This window comes from Lissotriton helveticus, chromosome 3_1, assembly GCF_964261635.1.
Source record: "Lissotriton helveticus chromosome 3_1, aLisHel1.1, whole genome shotgun sequence".
Classification (NCBI taxonomy): Eukaryota; Metazoa; Chordata; class Amphibia; order Caudata; family Salamandridae; genus Lissotriton; species Lissotriton helveticus.
Genome location: NC_136061.1, coordinates 17,699,603 through 17,722,285, shown reverse-complemented (window position 1 = coordinate 17,722,285; position 22,683 = coordinate 17,699,603). Strand labels below are relative to the sequence as shown.

At 40.4% G+C, this 22,683-nt stretch overlaps 1 long non-coding RNA gene across 6 annotated transcripts in view; it reads right to left on the bottom strand.

Moving 5' to 3' along the window:
- Positions 1 to 22,683, bottom strand: part of LOC144822042 (uncharacterized) — a 242,591-nt gene that overhangs the window by 35,369 nt on the left and 184,539 nt on the right. For all 6 annotated transcript variants that reach the window (XR_013608535.1, XR_013608534.1, XR_013608539.1 and 3 more), the window contains 2 exons: positions 19,496 to 19,571; positions 12,345 to 12,420 (listed from right to left, as the gene is read on the bottom strand). This is a non-coding gene — a long non-coding RNA (uncharacterized LOC144822042). The remainder of the gene's footprint in view (positions 1 to 12,344; positions 12,421 to 19,495; positions 19,572 to 22,683) is intronic.

The window sequence follows — 22,683 nt, the reverse complement described above, 5'->3', positions numbered from 1 at the left end:
TTGTTCTATTTCGTCAATGCCATCAAATTTTATTTTTAAAATTTCAATTCCATCTCTATTTTTGTAATTCACAAAATCAACAACATGACCCATTGCTCCATTTACCAGACCTCTTTCAACATTTAAATTCCTTCTCAAAATGATACGACAATTTAAACACACATTCAGAGTCTTTTCAAAACCAGCAGTTTTAGATATAGTCTTCTCTAATGAATCCAATTTTGATTTCAAATTTTCAGACAAAATAATTGTTGCTCCCATATGCTCTATTTTATCTATAGCTTCCAGTTTCACTATCTCTTCGTTTTCTAACTTTAACATTTTGTTGTTGAACATGGAACATTCTTTCAGAGTTGGCGTCAAACATATCCCAGATTTCTTCTCGTTAATTTTCTTAAAAATATTCTCTGGAAGAATGTTTTCATTTGGGTACAAATTTGAAATTAATCGTCCATGTAAAGCTTCTTTACCATGCTGACTTACTTTTCCGATTCTTACATCTTGTAGAATATTTTTATAATCTTCATCCTTTGCCTGCCGCATATTTTGGAGTAGTTCTGCATATTTGAAATTTAACCATATATTAACGTTTCCAATGCTTCCTAGGCACTTCCTGGTATCTTCATGCATGACCATTTTAAACACTGGTTGTCCTTTCACTGGAGTCAACTGCAGTAGATCTCCAAAAACAATAATGTGTTACCCTCCAAATAACACATCATACTTTGTTCTCAGAATTTCTTGCATTCTCAAATGCACAAAAGCAAGCATTAGATTTGAGACCATGCTTACTTCACAATGATAAGAAGTTTCATTTTCTTCAGGACTCTCGAAACTTCGGAACACGCATCTCCAGATAGCTTGTGGTATTGCAATTTGTTATCATGCTCCACTGGCAGCATCAGTAAACGATGTAAAGTAATCCCTTTAATATTATGTGCTGCCAGCCCAGTTGGAGCGGTAACAACACAAGATAGCGGTGATTCAGTCCTTTTCTGCAGATAAGTTGCAATTGCTTTAATCAGAAAACTTTTTCCAGTTCCCGCTTCTCCACTCACGTACAGTTGGACAGGCTTAAATGATATACATGAGCACTCTTTTTTCTCATGACTGAATCCATGTTCAATCTGTTCTGTGACTTCGTCATATATCTGCTTCTGCTCAAGGTTTAGTTGGTTCACCAAATCTTCTAAGTTAACTACATCATCTTGAGCTTGTTCCATAGCTCTTTCCACCTCATCCATGGCTGTGGCAGCTTCATTTTGGATAATTGGTCCTCCTAGTGGATCCTGACTCAATGAAGTAGAACTCTGACTGTCTTGAGAACTGTCTCTAGCAATCTCTACAGCAATTGTGGCTTCTTGCTCTATCTCTTCGTTCAACATTTGCAGATAATTTGGAAAAACAGGACATTCTATGGTATGCTTGGTTGCATTAAAAGAATCTTCGTAACAGAGAAAATCTCCAAGTAGTTCCTCTTCTGTACGCCATGGCTTAAAGAGTTGCAAAAGAGCTAAATAGTAAAATTCCCTTTTCTCTGGATTTTCGCAACTCAATATTCGATGATTAATCAAATGGCCTTTTCTCTGCTTCACTAGACATCCTTCACACCCGATGACAGCATATATTCCATTATTGATATCTTCTCTGATGTTCCTCTTATAAATATATCTTTGCAGAACTTCATAGAGACAAGCGTTCTCAAGGTAAGGACTTCTATTTGGATAGTATGTATCCAACATGTTTGTCTTCAAAATATCTGTACTTTCTGGTTCTTTCTCCGCCAAATACTCTATTTCTTGTACAGATTTCAAAACTCGGTTTCGTGTTGCAGCAAGACCTAGACTCACCCAAATGATGGTTCTAGATTTGGCATATAGACTTGCTGATGACAATCGATCAGAACATTCATATGCTCCAATTTCTCGATGTGACAACATCTTCAGACTGTAACTGTATAATGTCTTGCTTAGACTCTTTTCATGTGAAATGTCCTCCCACATTTCCTTCCGTTCTGTCTTTTATTTGTTCGTGATGTAAGACGTCACATATCTAGCCACAGCAATAGAGTTGTCAGCAACAAACTGAATATCCATGTTACCATTCCACATGGACAAAATCACTGGGTTGTAGTCGTTGATGTACTTGGACTTTTCGTTTCTTTTTAAATTGTATGTATTTTTTTGGTGATTTCCTCGTCACAGTATGTCGCAGAGAAGACATCAAATTATTTACTCTTCCTTTAGAAATCACTGGTCGTGGAAACCCGAAACGACATTTTGTGTAGAACTTGTCCTTGTTTCTGAATTTTCTACGACAGTATTTTCCACAACGATGGGATTGAAAGCGTAAAACTTGTTGCCTTAAACTGTTTTCTTCGGTAGTTTTCGGAACAGCACATGTTAAATACTCTTCAATGAAGCTCATCACTGTCTCATCCGAATCTGTTCCAAATTTGGGTGCATCTTTAATCCACAACAACATATGTATATGAGGAGCACCTCTCGCTTGATACTCCTTTCTCCAAAAGAAATCCAAAACCTCTCCAAGGGGAGGATTTTTTTTGTTGATAATAAAAGACATCATAGCTTCAAATCTATGATTGAAATATTTGCATACATTCACTGGATCCAATGAACACAGTTCTCCAGCAGTTTTGAATTCTATATTTTGTATATTTACATCTGCCTCTCGTAGAAATTGAAGTAAGTCGTCCCATGCATACTAAGCACAGCTAAGAGTGAGGAACCATGTAGGAGTTCCTAAGTTTCTTAGCATATATTTCAATTCCCCATGACAACGGTACCAATACTCATTTGTACCACGCTGACATGCCATGAGATTGATTAGATGATATTCCAAAATATTATCTTGCAGATTGACTTTCTCCTTAAAGTCCCTCGCCGAAACATTTTGCAGATGTGCTCCACTTTTCAGTATATGGTTTACTGCATAGGAAAGCCCAGACAAGTCACTTTCATACAGTAGATGAAACAAATATGGAATGCATTGACGAAACCTTGGATCTTCAGCATATAATGTTAAAGTTCGATATTCAGATGCAGGAATTTGAAGTGGTCGATCGTCACATCGTCCACCTCGACCTGTTGGAAATAAATGTGGAAAACAACGAGCTTCCAAACTTTCTTACCATACACTAATGGGACTTCCTTTTGCTGCTTTCATTTGAAACAAGTCAATTGCATTCCCCATCACTTCTTTGGAATGCAAAGGATGAACAGTATAATGTTCATATATGTCTTCACTTCTAGACACATCAACTTTTTCAATTTGGCCAGCTGAACAATCACTGTCTTCATCTGCAGCTGTTTCCTCTGCTCCAACACATACATGTTTGTAGTACTCATTGGTTTTGACCAAATACAACGTTGCCTTTTTGACTTTCCTAACATCCACTAAATCTTGCCAGATTTTCTTACTCTTTGTCGGAACCCCATTAACTAGAATAACCAGAGGTTCCTCTTCCACTTTCTCTACACCAATTGTATCAATATTTTCTTGAAATCTAGAGGCAAATAAACAACTCTTCCCTTTAATCCTCTCTGTAAATCTGAAGGAGGCAATTTCCCTATATTAGGCTCCATGCGAACAATTGCCTGAAAAGGATGAACACATTGAATCAAAATAGACTCATATGTATTTAAATCCATCAATTCAGGAGGAATGTCTACCAACTCCAGATTATTATGAACAGCTCTAGCAGGCATTCTGTTTTGATTTAATTTATCATAACAATATTTACAAATACGCTGATCAGAACTCAAATCAAAAGAATTCTTGACCCACAAATAAGTGGCAAAATCCTTCCACTCATAATTATTTATCTTTTCACTTTTTACGTATAAATCAGCTAATCTAGTTTGATGCTTATAATGAGTTCGTCGACAACACACACAAGTAAAATTCGGCCTTTCACTTGATTTCACCTTAAACCTGGTAATTTCCTGGTCAAACTTTTCTGTACTTGAAATCTGTACATTGTCTTCCACATTACCTTGAACTTCTGTGTCAATTTGTACACTGTCCTCTTTATCACCAAAATAACAAATCTCAATTTCTTCACAAATCTTCTTCACATCTAATTCAGTTCCATGCAAAAGAGCACTGTTTAATTGTTTAAGTTTAAGTGCTGGACTTTTTGCATAATACAACCTTCTCACTAATTTCCTCATTTTTTTATGATGCACTGCTAACATCCTAAAATGATGAAAAACACTCCGACAGACTTTTCTAGAAAGGCAAGTCAGTGAATGCCTTTGCAAACCTGTGTTTCCTCTCACTCTACAAGGATCTAAGTCTTGCAACATCTTCATTTTCTGTTTTAGACTTTTCTTACTATATGTACGTAAGAAATTACAAAACAAATCGATTGATTCCTGTTGCACACTACAAATACTACTACACTTCCAAGTGTACACTGGACCCTTAGTACGTCTCCCTAAAACTTCATCAGTTAACACCTCTTCTGGTTCTCTAGGCACAAGTTTCTCTTTTTCAATCGGACAACCGTCTTTCACCTCATATGCTCGACCACTGGTGTCAACTGCATGCACTAAATCATTCTCCTGGAAGTAACTCTCCTCATTGAAAAATGGCTCACAACTTGAACTGTGCATCCATTCTCCAGAAAAAACTTTACGAAAATTAGTCCGATTAATTACTCTTTTCCATCTACTGTTTGATTTGAAAATATCAATTGTCTTGTTAAGTGTCCTAATTCTATTGATTATAAAATAAAATAAAAATTCTTAACTTCAAAAGCCTGATCAACAATCTTCTCTACACTTTTTTTTTTCTTATAAAAAGCAGATCTCTGTTTACCTTTTTTAATATTTTTGAACAAATTTAAAACCACCCTATTGCGAAACATTCGTTTACGAATGTCCCTAAATTGGTTTTGCCTTCTATTCCTATACATATTATTCTCTCCTGCTCCAATACTAACATTTTTGGGGGGCCTCTCCTTCCTTTTCAAATTTGCTCTCTCCTTCTCTTTTTCTACATCTGTCCAACATTTTTTTTTTATCTACATATGTTCTGTAAGAAAGACTTAGTTGTCTTACCAGGAGCTTTTTCCTGTTTTTTGAAGTATTTGTTGTAGAGGAGTACTGTAATTCCGTTGCTGTTTTTGATTTTTTCCGCTTCGCATCTTTTCTTCTCCTCTGCCTTGAGGGCATATTTCCTTACTATTGAAATCTTGATTTCAATCTGTGGTAAAGAAAAAATAACACATTATAGACCACTATTACCAAACAACAAAGCAATGACAATAAGCAAACGGTCTATTCAGGGTTACACATGAGGTGAGGATTGTCCAGGGGTGCAGAGGAGGTGAGGTCTGTATTGAAAAGTGTAGTGGAAGAGAGATCTGTCTAGGGGTACAAAGGAGGTGAGGCCTTTGTCTAAGAGTGCAGTGGGGGATAGGCTTCATGAAGTCTAGTCCACTGCACTCTTAGACACAGGCCTCACCACCTATGCTCCCCAAGAAAGGCCTCTCTCTAACTACAGTCTTGAACACAGGCCTCACCTCCTCTGTACCTCTGGACATGCCTCACCTCATCTGCACAATCTACTTCCTAATCTGACATAACACAGGTGACATCATTGTGAAAGGTTGACATATATTTATTTAATCATGCAGACACTATTTATTCCTTCTCAAAAATCTAAAAGCCATTGATTTGCCACAAAATCGTTTTTTAAATAACATTTTAGAAAACAGAGCGCATGTCCTATGTACAAGCATTCAGTGTCCATGAGTACAGTGGAGAGGACTGACCTCCTCTGACAAGCCTTACCTCATCTGTGTCCTCTGGACAGGCCTCAATGTATTGAGTATAATTCATGGTAACTGGGTGCAGATGAGGTGACGCATGTCCAGGGGTGTAAATAAGCTGAGGCCTGTCTAAGGATGCAGATCAGTTGAGGTCTATTCAGGGTTGCAGATGAGGTGACGATTGTCCAGGGGTGCAGAGGAGGTGAGGCCTGTATTGAATAGTGTAGTGGAAGAGAAGTCTGTCCAGAGGTACAAAGAAGGTGAGGCCTGTGTCTAAGAGTGCAGTGGGGGATAGGCTTCATGAAGTCTAGTCCACTGCACTCTTAGACACAGGCCTCACCACCTATGCTCCCCAGGAAAGGCCTCTCTCCCACTAAAGTCTTGAACACAGGCCTCACCTCCTCTGTACCTCTGGACATGCCTCACCTCATCTGCACAATCTACTTTATAATCTTCCTAATCTTCACTTATCCTCATTCCCCATGTTCACTCTCCTTCTCCTCACTCACCTCCCACACTCACCTTCTTTCAGTCCCCCTACTTCACTTCCCTTCCCCTCTCGTCCCTTTCTTTGCTTTCTCACTCATTTTCCTCTCCTCTCTCATTGCACTCCACTTCAGTTACTCTTTTTGATTTTTTTAAAAAATATAGCTCTATTTTGAGAATCTGAGGTAGTTCTAAAAAGAACTTTTTTTCGTTCTTTTTTTGTTTTTTTTCTCAACAAAAACAAAAACAGGGAATGTCAAACTGCTCAACAGGAGCAAAAAAAAAGGATCAAAATTAGGGTTTGGGACGGCAGCGGTGGTTCTCTCTTGCTCGGACAATGGTCATAATACTTTGTTCACCATAACAAAGTAGTTCATCACAATCTTTACATTTGTTTATGAAGCCATTAAAAACAGGCTGAATACTTGGAATCAGCTGTTCTAGTCGCCCCCTCACCGATACAGTTGCTCCTCCAGTTAAAGTAGAGGCACCATCCCTTGGAGCCTCTTGTGCCAGAGCCCTGACACTCTCCCGGGCATAGTTCTTGGGGGTGCCTCCTCTGAACGTGCCGAATCATGGTCGAATTTCCAAATGAGTATTTCCTGGTCGGGTCACCCCGTGACAGGACAGTATGACAAATTCGGCACTCCACCTTTGGAGCATTTACTTTTTTTTGGTCTGCAGGTATTGAGAAAAATTTCCATATGAAATGCTCCTTGACTCTAGGCTGAGGAGCCTCTTCCTCTATGAACCCATCTGAGTCCTCACTGCTACTGGTGGGTCTAGCAGCCATGATAATCCAAAAAAGATTGAGCAGGAAAAAGACAGGTCTTGCAGTCACAAAAGTGAAAGAAGAAGTGAAGGAAATGGGTGGGGATTTCATTCTTTGTAAAAAAAAACTGTTAGCAACCAATGAAAAGTGTTATTTTAAGGTCACATGACTTGACACGCTTACGCTGCGAGCACCGGAGCGCTTCCGGGGGCGCTTACGCGGCGCGAACGTAGGCGCTTCCGGGGGCTCTTACGCGGCGCGCCTGAGTGACATTTTGGTAGCTTTACTGAAATGCAAAATCATTTCCATTCTGAAAATCAAAAATACTACTTTTATAAGTATGGTACTGAATGTCTTGCATTATAATTTAGTTTTCATACATATTTTTTTTTACGAACGCAGAAATAGCGCTCTCGCTGCGCTCTCGGGAGAGCTTACCAGTGCGCGCACCCTGAGCGCACCAGGAAAAAATGATTAAAAAAAAGAAAAATACAGTGAACAAATAATTTTTTTTTTAAAAATGAATTATAATTAATAGTTATAAAAAACAGCTAAAAAAAAAAATTGTAGGTTACAAAGTCAATATACAAAGGAATTAGCTTTTAAAAAAACTATGAAATTCACTGAAAAAAACATAGGTTTCACAAACGTTATAGTTAGGAATTAGCATTTAAAAAAAAATTGAAATTTACTAAAAAAAACATAGGTTTCACAATCGTTATAGTTAGGAATTAGCATTTAAAAAACTTTGAAATTCACTGAAAAAACCATAGGTTTCACACTCGTTATAGTTAGGAATAAGCATTTAAAAAACCTTTTAAATTCACTGAAAAAAACATAGGTTTCACACCAGTTATAGTTAGCTGAACATTTTACTCATACAAAACCATTGAAATTCCCACGTTATAGTTAGTTGGACTCACTATAACTCGCGCGCCCGCAATCCACTGCTGATGATGTCACATATTACATCATTCATGACATGGTCAGTGACATCACTGATGACATCACTGATGACATCTCAAATGACATCACTGGTGACATCACTGATGACATCTCAAATGACATCACTGATGACATCACTGATTACATCATCCAGTGTCTGTGTGCGTAAGCGCCCCCGGAAGCGCTCCGGTGCGCGCAGCGTAAGCGTGTCAAGTCATGTGACCTTAAAATAACACTTTTCATTGGTGTAAAGTTTAAATATGTTTTATATATTGAAGAATGAGTGGATGTATAAGTGTCTGGATGAAGGATTTAGAAGGTGCGTGACTGACTGTATGAGTGAGTGATTAAATGTGTCTTACTGAATGCATGGGTTAGTGACTAAACTGTCTGAATGTGTGCATCATTATGTCTGTTGTTGTGTAAGCTGCTGCATGTGTTGAACAGTAGCTATATGAGTGGCTATATGGGTTATTGATTGGTTGCCAAAGTATTTGTATGTGAGGCTGAGTGTGTGTGTGGGTGCCTGGGAGGTGTGTGACTCTGTGCATAGATGTGTGAGCAGTTGATTCACTTGGTGTATGGGTTTAAGAGTGCATGTGGAAACAGCTGTATGGGCTGTTGACTGTGTGCATGGGTGTGTTGGTGAGTGAGTGGATATCTCAGTGCTACATGTCCAAGTAAGTACATATGTAAAACATAGTGCTTGGGAGAGTTGGCATATGTAAATGACTATAAATGGGAGCCTGTGATTTTGAGATGTCATCAGTGATGTCACTGACCATGTCATGAATGATGTAATATGTGACATCATCAGCAGTGGATTGCCGGTGCGCGAAATATAGTTAGTACAACTAACTATATAGGAGGAATTTCAATGGTTTTGTATGAGTGAAATGTCCAGCTAACTATACCACCCCTAAAACTTATAGTTTTTTGATTGAATTTCAACGTTTTTTAAAATGCGAATTCCTAACTATATAAGGCCTCAAACCTATGGTTTTTTCAGTGAATATATATATATATATTTTATTATTCACTAAGTTCAAACCACAAAGGAATGAGGCGGCACACCATTCAGATCTGTGTGGAGTTTATTGCTCACAAACAACGCGTTTCAGCCGTGAAGGCCTTTGTCAAGTTACCCGGAAGTGGGTGAATGCTGGCAATGCAACTGAACCAACGGTAAAACAAAATCTTGCCCTACTGGAGAAACTGTGTAAACGAGAACTTAACAAGTGGTGGGAGATTATATCACTTACAAATTATGTGGAAGTAGGGCACGTACCGAGAGGCTTGCGCATTTCCATTATTCCAACATACGAGAATCCTAATCAAGAACTCCTGGAAGAATGGGCGAGATTTATGGCCAAGACATGTCAGGGTATGCTTGAAATGTTGATCAAGTATGCTAAAATTGATCTGGAGAAAACAAGGCGTGAATTAACAATGATACGCAGTGAAATTGACTAACACAGGGACGAGAAAATAGTGGTGGACTTCCTTAAAGCAGTGGATGGCCGTCGAAAATTATATGAAGATGCAATTAAAATTAAAATATATCGCAAGTCTCTCCGGGAAAAGAAAAATGATGCTGAGGGAAGAATTCTAACATATGCTAAATGTTTCGACTGGGTGCAAAAGGACTGCCAATTTTTCCAACGGGAGAAGCAAGATGTGGCCTCCACTGATTTGAGCTCTGATTTAAGCTCAGATGCAGAACATCAACTCTCAACTATCCCTTTAGGGGTGCGCCCTTTAACCTTCCTGCACGAATTCCAAATCCTGAAGCAACAGAAGGAACAAATTACGCCATCGCCTGTGACAGGAAGAGGCAGAAGCAGAGGTCGAGGAAGACCAAAAGGAAAAGAAAGATTAAGAATCATGCGGAGAGGGGGCAGAAACAAGTACTGGCATCAACAAACTTCTCTCATTGATGCATGTGAAAAGACCATCGTCAATCTTTCATCACAGGAGCTATCCACTGATGAGGAGACTTTACTTAAGCTAGGCTTATCCTTCTGCCCAACCAGTGACTGGAACTACGCTAATTCCAGAATTGATCTTTTCCTGTATATTAGGAAACTGAAATTTAAAAAGCTACATCTCCTAGCCAACCCCAGTCGAAGGCCCAGGATGGCAGTGCCAGATAATGGAATTACCTCCCACCCTATGTCCGACTTTACGATGAATGAAATCAGCACCATCTTGGAAGTCCAAGAATTAGACAGCAATACTATTGATCACAGAAACGATCCCACCAACGTACAGTTACAGCCCTTGGGCTTCACAGTGAACTCTACACCCAGGAGTGGTCTCAAGTTGAAATCTAAATGTAATCCCAATGTGGGCCATGATAACATCGAAGTGTATCATTCTGTACTCATACATGAATTGGTTAAATTAAGAAGTGACACCAACTTTCGGATCAAAGATAATCTCACCATTAAGCAAAGAAATTCCCTCAAGTCCCTCATGGGCGATGGTTCAGTGACTATTAAACCATCGGATAAAGGTGGAAATGTAGTGCTAATAGATGCAGTGGATTATAAAGCTGAAGCACTACGGCAATTGAGTGATAATAAATGTTAGGAGACCATAAGCTGGAATGAATATGAGAGGACGATAAAGGTGTACCATGCCCTTCTTTTGAATTGGTGGAAGGATGGTCTATTGGACGATGATGAACTGAAATTTAAAAAAAAAAGACAATCCTAGAGTGCCTTGTTTCTATTTATTACAGAAGGTGCATAAACATCCCACTAGACCACCAGGGAGGCCTGTTGTTTCCTCCAACAATGGTCTTTTAGAAAATACTTCCATCTTTTTGGACCATTTTCTGTCGCCCTTTGTTGTACATTTAAGGTCATACTGTAAAGACACAACAGATTTTCTAAAAAGAATCCATGATTTTGAATGGGAGCCTAGTTATGTCATGATCTCACTAGACGTATGCTCTCTGTATACTTGTATAGATCAACATAAGGGTGTAGAAGCATGTCTGTACTATTTACGTCAGCAACCATTAGACAGATTGAACCATACTCTAATGCTGAAACAAATGATGCTTTTCTGTCTCCAAGAGAATATTTTTCTCTTTGACAAGACACTTTACCGTCAACGGTCTGGGACAGCTATGGGCTCCTGTTTCGCCCCCAGTCTAGCAAATCTTTTCCTGGGCTGGTGGGAGGAACATGTGGTATGGACTGACATACTGGAGAAATACACTGAGCACATCCCATTATGGCTGAGATACATTGATGATCTCTTTATCATCTGGGACGGTGGACAGAATTTGGCCACAGAATTATTCGATGTATTATCAGCCTACGATCTCAATTTGAGCTTCACAGACTCCATCAGTTACAAATCATGTGATTGTTTGGACATTAGAGTCTTTGTGGAAAACAACAAATTAACCACAACCCTTTTTAGAAAGGAGACTGCAGGGAATACAGTTCTGCATGCACGCAGCCACCAGCCATTTTCCCTTATTAACAGCATTCTGTATGGGGTTGCTGCGTGCACACAGGAACTGTAGTACAGAAAAAAGCTTCAAGCTGGAAAGTACGGAAATGATGCGGAGTTTTAAACAGTGTGGTTACCCTGAACAGGTTGTGTAGCAAGCCTCAGATAAAGTGAGTGAAATGAAGCAATCAGATGTCCTGTTCAGGGAAGAAAGAGGAAGACGCATGGTCGAGATAGTAGATAAACAATCCACGCATGATTACTACCTACAATTCCAAATCCGGCAATCTCAGAGCACTCATGAAAAAACACTGGGGCCTCGTGAAAGCAGAACCAGTAATTGGGAATATTATGGGGAATCACCTACCATAACATACAGACGACCCATGTGTCATGATTCTGTGTGAAGCCTTTATTGATAATAGGCTTCACTTATTTCTTGGCATAAATTGCCATATGAAAACCCGCCCCTTTCCCGTGCACCAGCACTCCTTATGTGAAGTAATGTGGGGATAGGTGTTTGGTACTTATTTAGGTGATAATGGTTGCTTTGAAAAACATGAAGCCTTTGATTGCCGATTTTGTAAAGCCTTTGGTTACCGTTTGATGTCCTGAAATATGAGTGTCTCGTGTTATTATGCCTTTTTTCCTTAAAACACTCATTTGCCCCTTGAAATTATCATGCAGGCTTGTTACAGATTGGAATTGTTTGTGTTTGAATCCTTCGCGTGCGCCCTGCTAGAATCTGGCCGAGCGCACGCATACGTAAGGTGCGGCTGGGTGCGGTCGGGTATTTAAACCGCACCCAGCCTTCTGGAAGACGCTTTGCCTTCCGCCTGCGCTGAAGAAAGGACTTGTGAACCCTCGGCAGCTCACCTGATTTACGACCTTGAGGCCTTCCGTCTTCTCCGGAGCAAAAGCCTGGCATCATCCTTCATCACACCAAGAGGATCTGCAAAAGACAAAAAGATAAGTTTATTATTTTCTACAGTTAAGGCGCCCTTCGCAAGAAAGATTATCAGAACTATTCTTGGAACACTTTTTGAATCTACAAGACTTAAGGAAAGCAACAGACTTTGAAACTTGATTTAGGTATTTAGTTATTTAGAAATTGTTGTAAAAATAGAATCAAAGGTCAGAGGGTTATTTGGAAAGGCATTATTTCCGAATGCTGTATTTTGAGTTCCTAGTGTTTGTGCTTGTTTCTTCTTGCCATACAAAACCTTATATTTTTAGATCTGGAAACCAAAGAATATAAAGACACAGAACGCAATTTAAGTAAGTCAAGAGAAGGAGTCAGGCCCTAGTTAATTAAAGTGAAAAGGGGGTTTTCTAGAAGAGAACAAATGTTTTAATCCTTTTTATTGTATATTACAGAAATCACTGGCTTGAATTCACAACTAGGCAACCAACAAGACAACACAACAGGACGGGACAACAGAACCCCTTCAGACAAAACTGACCAACAAGACAAGAAAGACATACTGGACGGAAGACTGATAACAGCTGTTCGCAGGTAGGCGAGAGATAGAACTTTGTGCAAGAGAATTAAGAGTCATAGAAAAGGTGCCTATTAAAGTTTAGAACAAGAGAAGTAATTAGATGTTCATGTTGTTTCGCAGGTCGACAGCAAGAACAATTACGTCCAGTACCGGCCCTCCTCCCCTTTGTCTAGCTCATATCTTGTAGTGTTTTATACTTTCTCCAGGAAGGGGCTAGTCTTTAGGGAGGTTGGTCCCTTGCGTCCCTGCGAATTCACAACGCGTCTCATATCAAGACAAGGTAAGGGACGACGAATTTAGACCTTGACAGAAGGCAAAGCCCAAGTAGACTCATTAGCCTGGACGCAATGGACCAAGTCTCTCTTCAAGATATAGCTGCCATGCTATCAGAGTTAAAACAGGAAAATGTAGCGCTACGTAGAGACATGGTTTCTCTCCACAACACAGTTCACCAACAAAAGGCAATTTTTTTTTTTTTCACAACAATTTTTTTTATTAGTTGATTAGGCAAAGCATGAACGTGGCTCTCCACAGCCGGAGATCACCACCACACATCATGACACATTTCAGTATTATTGCATTGCACTATCAATGAAAGAAGAAAACATAAACCTCCCGCCCCTACCACCACCCCCTCACCCCCACCACCCAACATCCCTGCAACCCACCCCTTATCCCTCCCTAACCCGTTGCACGTGATCACAATTAGCTATCAGTGTTCTACTGTAGTGTGTTCAACAAGGCCCACCTCCCTAGGCCCGAGGGTCTTCCTCCACCTGCATATCATTCTCATGGTCCACCGGGGGATCCAGAAGTAACCCCCTATACTCCGCCCACCGTTTTCAGATCTTATAGTGTTTACGAGGGCATCCTCTGGCCTCAAATACTGGGCGCTCCAACCCCATGAAGTAGTCCAGACCCGCCTTCCATGCACACAGGGGGGGGGCTCTCACTCCCTTCCACGCCCTTGCCAGGTCTCTCTTTGCAACAACCAAACCCAGGAGCAGCAGGTGGCGCTTGTATACATTCCCCCTATACCTTCCAGTACATGAAGGAGCCCTAATCGGGGGGATGCGGGGTAGATCCCATCCTAGCACTTCCGACAAACTTCCCCACACACCACTCCAGAATCTGTGTATGCCAGTACAAGACCAAATGGTATGCAGCAGCGTACCCCTCTCAACTCCACAGCGCAGACATTCCGGAGACACAATCAGACCCGCCTTCCACAAACGTTCCCTGGTATAGTAGGCCCTGTGTATGTATTTAAATTGAATAAGCCTAAGTCTTATCGCTATAGCTGTCCCTCTCGGGGACTCTAGCGCCTCCCTCCAATCATCCTCATCCAATGGTCCAACGTCTTTCTCCCAAGCCGCCTTCAAGGGGAGCAGGGAGGAAGAACAATGCGTCACCAGCGTCTGGTAGATTTTGGACACTTTCTTATCGCCAAGGTCGCCCATGAAGACCTTCGCCTCCACTGGGCTGAATTCCGGCAGCGTCTCCAATCCTACAATGCTAGGCTCCAGTGCATGGCGAAGCTGCAGATAATGAAAGAATTGGGTCTTGGGCATGTGGAACTCCGTACTGAGCTCTTGGAAGGACTTGAGGGTGACTCCGGTCAGCACATGTCCCAGCGACGAGATCCCGATTGCGTCCCATCCACCAAACCCCTGTAGCGAGGCCAGCTCGGGGAATCTCCCGTTCTTCCACAACGGAGAACAAAAAGCCAATTTTAAAGCCAGCCACCTTTTCGGGGGGAGCTTCTTCGTCTTCTGAAGCTCAAACCCAGATCCAGGTAGTCACACCAGTTCCTACGCCTTTAGCTCAACCTGAAAGGTTTTATGGAGATCCTAATAAATTCTCCATCTTTCTTAATCAGTGTCATTTACATGTTTTAGCCAAAGTCACAGCCTTTCCAGACGATTCCTCCAAGGTGGCTTTTATGTTGTCTTACTTAGGAGGAGATGCTGCTTTATGGTCTGTCCCTCTGGTAGAAAGAGACGATCCGGTTCTGTATAATTTTAGAGCCTTTGAAAGGTCATTAAAAAAGATTTTGCAAAACACGTCTTTGTTCAATCAGCGTACAGTGAGCTCCTGAATCTAAAGCAGGGTTTGTCTGATTTACTACATTATATATCAGTATTTAATCGTTTGGTTCTAGAAGCCGATTGGCAAGATCAAAAAAAGGGTGGCTTTATTCTATAGAGGTCTGAAGGACGAGCTCAAGGACATGGTAACTCAAGTCTTAGAACCTCCCGAGGAGATCAGTGAGTTCATCGATCTAGTTGTAAAATTAAATCATAGACTATCAGAAAGAAAAGGAGAAAGAGGAAAGTTGGATCATAAAGTTTTGTTTCAGAGAGATAGAGTCTTTACTCCTCGAGAAACTACCCAGAAATCAGACTCTGAAGAACCCATGCAAATAGGCTCCATTCGTGGGCCTTTAACTAAAGAAGAGAAAGAAAAGAGACGAAAGTTAAATCAATGTCTTTATTGTGGGAAAACGGGACACTTTGTGAAAGAATGTCCTTCAAAACCAAATAAAGGAAAACCTAAGTCTGTAAGTTTAGCTTTAACATCAGAGGAAACGGAAAACTTGAGCACTCGGTAGAGGGAGAGGTCAATTTATCGAGTGGGTGTTCTAGTGTGGCCTCAACAGTCCCACCCAAAGGGTGTCGACACTTTTGTGTAATTGTCGAATTGAAAAGTCTGGCCAATTCTGGGAGTTCAAGAAGGGTAGAAGTAATCATAGATTCAGGAGCTACTGGGAATTTCATTGACACTCAGTTTTTAAAACACCTTGGATTTAGCTCCCTTCTAAAAACTCACCCAGAAACAGTCAGAGCAGTGGACGGTAAAGATTTGACCTCAGGACCTATTAAAAGACAAACCGAGGTCCTAATTATGGACAGTTCCCCTATCCACAGAGAAAGAATAGTTTTTGATGTTATCGATGCCCCACAGTTTAAACTGATCTTGGGACTTCCCTGGCTTGTTTTACACAACCCAATTATTGATTGGCAGGCAAGAACAGTGACCTTTAGATCTCATCATTGTTTGAGTCTATGTTTTCTGTTAAATAGGACTGGAGACACAATTCAAGGTTTTGATATACCCATAGAATCTTCAAGTATTCTACTCCTAGAAGGAGTGCCTACGGTATACTCGGATTTACAAGACGTATTTGATTAAAAAAAAAGGCTAATACCCTTCCTCCCCATAGGGATTTTGATTGCAGGATTGATCTTGTGCCAGGGGCTACCTTGCCATGCAGCAGAATCTATGCTCTGACAGAGAATGAAAATGAACACTTACGGGGGTATCTGGATGAATACCTTGCTAACGGTTTCATCAGGCACTCTAAGTCTCCTGTATCATCTTCACTTTTTTTCATTCCTAAACGGGGAGGGGAATCAAGAGCGTGCATAGATTATAGAGCCTTGAACAATGTCACAATTAAGAACAGATACCCTTTGCCTCTCATTCCAACTCTTTTAGATCAGGTAAAGAATGCAACCATTTATACAAAATTGGATTTGCGCGGAGCTTACCACCTTGTTAGAGTCCGGAAAGGTGATGAATGGAAAACAGCATTTCGTACCAATTTCGGCCTTTATGAATACCAAGTCATGCCTTTCGGACTCTGTAACGCTCCTGCAGCTTTTCAATTTTTTATAAATGAAGTATTGCATGAGTTCATTGACATTTGTTGTGTGGTCTATATTGACGATATTTTAATTTACTCTCAATCTGAAGACGAACATGTACAACAAGTTCGCGCCATTCTTCAAAAACTGCTTTCCAACTCATTATATGTGAAGTTGGAAAAAAGTCTATTTCATGTGTCCAAAGTAGATTTTTTGGGATACATTATTAGTCCCTCTGGTATAGAAATGGACCCTAAGAAAGTTGAAGCTGTAACTTCTTGGCCTCAACCCTCATCTGTAAAACAAATACAAAGTTTTCTAGGGTTCGCAAATTTCTATCGTCGATTCATTCAAAATTTCTCTCAAACTATAACTCCCATTACCAAATTGTTGCGTAAAGGAGCAAAATTCGACTGGACTGAATCAGCTGATAAGGCTTTTCATGACTTGAAGGGAAAGTTTACTTCAGCTCCCATTTTGAGTCACCCCGATTCCAATCTCCCATTCATTGTTGAAGCAGATGCTTCTCAGTTCGCTTTAGGAGGAATCCTGTCTCAACGAAACTTGGAAACGGGACAAATGCATCCCATTGCCTATTATTCAAGAAAATTGTCTCCTGCTGAAGTAAATTACGCCATAGCTGATAAGGAATTATTAGCTATTAAAGCAGTTTTCGAGGAGTGGCGACACTACTTGTTAGGGGCTCGTCACCCTATTACTATCTACACTGACCATAGGAACCTACAAGCTTTGCAAAAGGTAAAAGCTTTATCAGCTAGACAGTTAAGATGGTCTCTGTTTTTCAATGATTACAATTTTGTGATAACATACCGACCAGGGAAAGAAAATCTAAAGGCTGACGCTTTGTCTCGTTTGGGAGAAAATAGTGTGAATCAAGAAACTGTTGTTCTTCCTGTACTACCCACTGCTTGTTTTCAAGCCTGCTTATCAATCAAGAGTATTTCTGATGAAATTCAGACGGAGTTAAAGACAAAAAGTCTTGAAGAATAGAGAAAAGAGTATCCATACCTTCAAGAAAAAGATACATTTCTTTATGTGCATGATCTAGTAATGGTTCCTACTAAAGCCCTCCAGGAATCAATAATCCACATTTTTCATGATTCACCTCTTTCAGCTCATCCAGGAATTGCCAAAACATACGAACTAATCAAAAGACAATTTTGGTGGCCAACAATGTTCAAGGATGTACAACTTTTTGTAACCACTTGTAGTGTTTGTATCCAAAACAAGCCCTCTCATCAGTCCCCTAGTGGTTTATTAACACCTCTACCTATACCTCCCCAACCATGGCATTCTATTTCTTTAGACTTCATAGTGGAACTTCCTTTGACACAAGATGGGTATACTACTATTCTAACAGTAGTAGATCAATTTTCACGTATGGCACATTTTATTCCGTTGAAAAGACTTCCTACAACTATGGAACTAGCCAAAACATTGATTAAACATGTCATTTGTTTACACGGAATTCCATCTGTAGTAATTTCTGACAGGGGGTCTCAATTCATATCTCATGTTTGGAAAAATTTAAGTTCTCTTCTCCAAATGGAAATTCGTTTGTCGTCCAGCTATCACCCCCAAACTGATGGTATAACTGAACGCACAAACCAAACCATAGAACAGTACTTACGTTGCATGTTAACCACCATGTCTGAAGATTGGTCTGATCTACTAAGCACTCTGGAATTTGCATACAATAACGCTGAACATACTTCCACCAATATGTCTCCTTTTTTTCTGTAATTATGGCTTCCATCCTAAAAGTTTCCCAGAAGACATTAAGATTCATGATTCTGTTCCAGCAATTCACGATTATATTTCTGGGTTGTCTTCCATTCATAAGGAAGCTCGATATAATTTAGCTAAAGCAAAAGAATCTCAAAAAAAATCAGCCGATAAGCACAGAAGTGAACAACCTCAGTACAGTCCTGGAGACAAGTTTTGGTTAAGTACAAGAAACTTAACCATAAAAGGAACCAAGAAATTCAATCCCAGGTTTATAGGGCCTTTTCCCATTGATAAAATCATCAATCCGGTTTGTGTAAAATTACAACTTCCTCAGAAATATCAGATTCATCCAGTGTTTCATGTATCCTTGATCAAACCTTTTGACCCCCAAACTAGGTTGATTCGACCTCCCTCCTCTGTCTTAATTGATGGTCATCCAGAATTTGAAGTCAAGAAGATTCTGGATTCTAAAAGAATTCGTGGCAAGCTATTCTATTTAGTAGATTGGAAGGGGTATGGCCCTGAGGAAAGATCATGGGAACCAATCACTCATCTGCAAAATGCTCCAAGAGTTCTAAGAAAATTCCATATGCAGAATCCCTCAAAACCTAGACCTATAGCAACAGTCTTAGGGGGGATCTTGAGGAGGGAGTACTGTCATGATTCTGTGTGAAGCCTTTATTGATAATAGGCTTCACTTATTTCTTGGCATAAATTGCCATATGGAAACCCGCCCCTTTCCCGTGCACCAGCACTCCTTATGTGAAGTAATGTGGCGATAGGTGTTTGGTACTTATTTAGGTGATAATGGTTGCTTTGAAAAACATGAAGCCTTTGATTGCCGATTTTGTAAAGCCTTTGGTTACCGTTTGATGTCCTGAAATATGAGTGTCTCATGTTATTATTAAACACTCATTTGCCCCTTGAAATTATCATGCAGGCTTGTTACAGATTGGAATTGTTTGTGTTTGAATCCTTCGCGTGCACCCTGCTAGAATCTGGCCGAGCGCACGCATACGTAAGGTGCGGCTGGGTGCGGTCGGGTATTTAAACCGCACCCAGCCTTCTGGAAGACGCTTTGCCTTCCGCCTGCGCTGAAGAAAGGACTTGTGAACCCTCGGCAGCTCACCTGATTTACGACCTTGAGGCCTTCCGTCTTCTCCGGAGCAAAAGCCTGGCATCATCCTTCATCGCACCAAGAGGATCTGCAAAAGACAAAAAGATAAGTTTATTATTTTCTACAGTTAAGGCGCCCTTCGCAAGAAAGATTATCGGAACTATTCTTGGAACACTTTTTGAATCTACAAGACTTCAGGAAAGCAACAGACTTTGAAACTTGATTTAGGTATTTAGTTATTTAGAAATTGTTGTAAAAATAGAATCAAAGGTCAGAGGGTTATTTGGAAAGGCATTATTTCCAAATGCTGTATTTTGAGTTCCTAGTGTTTGTGTTTGTTTCTTCTTGCCATACAAAACCTTATATATTTAGATCTGGAAACCAAAGAATATAAAGACACAGAACGCAATTTAAGTAAGTCAAGAGAAGGAGTCAGGCCCTAGTTAATTAAAGTGAAAAGGGGGTTTTCTAGAAGAGAACAAATGTTTTAATCCTTTTTATTGTATATTACAGAAATCACTGGCTTGAATTCACAACTAGGCAACCGACAAGACAACACAACAGGACGGGACAACAGAACCCCTTCAGACAAAACTGACCAACAAGACAAGAAAGACATACTGGACGGAAGACTGATAACAGCTGTTCGCAGGTAGGCGAGAGATAGAACTTTGTGCAAGAGAATTAAGAGTCATATAAGAGGTGCCTATTAAAGTTTAGAACAAGAGAAGTAATTAGATGTTCATGTTGTTTCGCAGGTCGACAGCAAGAACAATTACGTCCAGTACCGGCCCTCCTCCCCTTTGTCTAGCTCATATCTTGTAGTGTTTTATACTTTCTCCAGGAAGGGGCTAGTCTTTAGGGAGATTGGTCCCTTGCGTCCCTGCGAATTCACAACGCGTCTCATATCAAGACAAGGTAAGGGACGACGAATTTAGACCTTGACACCATGTCACGAAATGATAAGTTAGTCCACAGTTACCAACAGACACAACCTTGGCTGCAAAGAAAGGAGGGATTTTACAAGTATAATGCCTGTAAGGCCAGTAAACATACTCACAACTACAAAACTTTTAAGACACATGATGGTAAAGAAGGCATGATTAGAAAATTCATTACATGTACCACCGAATATGTAGTCTACCAGTTGGAGTGTCCCTGCGGAATGTGCTATATAGGGAGCACGAGACATCCCCTCAAGAAGCGCATGCTCGAACATCAGAGGGCTATAACAAACTTGGATTTTACATACCCCATTGCACGCCATTTCTACAATTCACACTATAGTGACAATAACTTTTGCGTTATTGACAGGGTTTTCAAACATATAAGGGGTGGCAATATGGAGAAACAACTCAGAATTCTTGAATCGAAATACATCATTGATTTAAATACTAGAACGCCCTTTGGTCTAAACAAAGAATAGGAATTGAATACACATATTGGTGTATGAACATTACGCTCCACTGACTGTATATGATAATTCTTACCATTATCATCCAGTTAATTCTGTACCTATGGACGGCTGTCCTTTTGAATTGTAATGTCTGATGTATGTGTCTATGCTTATATTTGCTGTTTATTTTCTATTTTTTGTTTTTTGATATTGTTCCTTTTAGCTTGGTTGAACCACATTTTAAGTGACATGATCATTAAAATCTTGGCACATGGGTCGATATGGTGGACCCTTTAGTGGCGATCGATGGGCCACTAGTTTAGGACCGTCGTAATTGGCAGCCAGATAGGCCTTGACTGGCAATAGGGGAATCTAACAGACATGATCAGAATCTTCTTGTTGCATAGAGTAGCATCCAATACAGGGAGGCACGTTAGATTAGTATGAGTTAGGCATGCATTTGCCACTGCCTTTTAATCCCCCGAAATGAATGGGGCCCTTCACCGTTGTGTGTATGTACCATGTTCACCTCTCCACTGGGAGGGCAATTGAGTCCAGCAGTCAAGCCATACGGCCTTGAGTTACATATTGTAGGTGATGGGCATATGCTAATGCCAGAGTCACCTCTGCGTAGTGTCACTGTTTTTTGAATTTGAGCACTTTCACATCTTGACACGTGCAACCCTGTATTTAAGGCTAGCACATCTTTTCTTTCTACCCGAGCGGGCGGCCTTTTATCTGTACATGGGCACCACTATCATTGATAACCTCTGTCAGCGCTTACTCTCATGCCATGACTCCTATATAGGGCAGAGCTCTGGGCATCTTGCTCCACGATTTCCATTCTTGAGTTGTAAAGCCATACGTGATTGTGAATTTATAGCCAATCTCTATTCCACACCTATCCTACCGTGTTGCAGTAGAGGCATGGCAGCCAAGTGTTTATAGGTATCTACTTAGCCAGTGGCTGTAGCCGTGCAGGAGCTGTACATCACGGGCTGCAGTTAGGATGCGAGAGAAAATCGGTCAACATCTTGTGCAGTTTGTCTTCACACTCATACAGTTATACGTGGATGGGGTGTGTATTGCCAGAGGGAAGTCTGTAACATAAGTATTATTGTTAGCGGCTGTCTTATAACCATCAATCGGAGTCAAGATATTCATAATATATACGATCAAGTGTACATACCTTAACGTGTTAGAATTTTTATATGCATCTTAATGAAATGTGGGCTATGAAATTCATCTAATGGTGGAATGAATTGCTGTCTGTGTAATCAAATAATTAATCGATCATGAATTACTCATTTTAGATGTTAATAACCCATTGAATAATATTTGATGCATTCTAATGTTACACAGTGTACAATAACCAGGGAAATAAGTCCCGGGAAGTATGTTTACTATGTCCATGATGAAGTGATTCCGTATTTACAAAATGCCGCTTCACCCACTTTCGGGTAACTTGACAAAGGCCTTCACGCTGAAACGCTTGGTTTGTGAGCAATAAAATCCACACGGATCTGAATGGTGTGCCGCCTCATTCCTTTGTGGTTTGAACTTTGTGAATAATATTGTGGCTGTCGCTACAACGGCAGGCACTGGCGCTTTGAAGGCAGGCGAGCGGCGTGCAGCGAACAACAGTTTTGGATATATTTTATTATATATATATACATATATATATATATTTATATTACCTACTGGCGGTCGCCAGTAGGTAGTTATAGTTAGGACCTAGCTACCATAGGAAATCCGCAACATTCTATTGGGAATAACTCTGGAGCCGGTTAAGGAATTTGCGTGT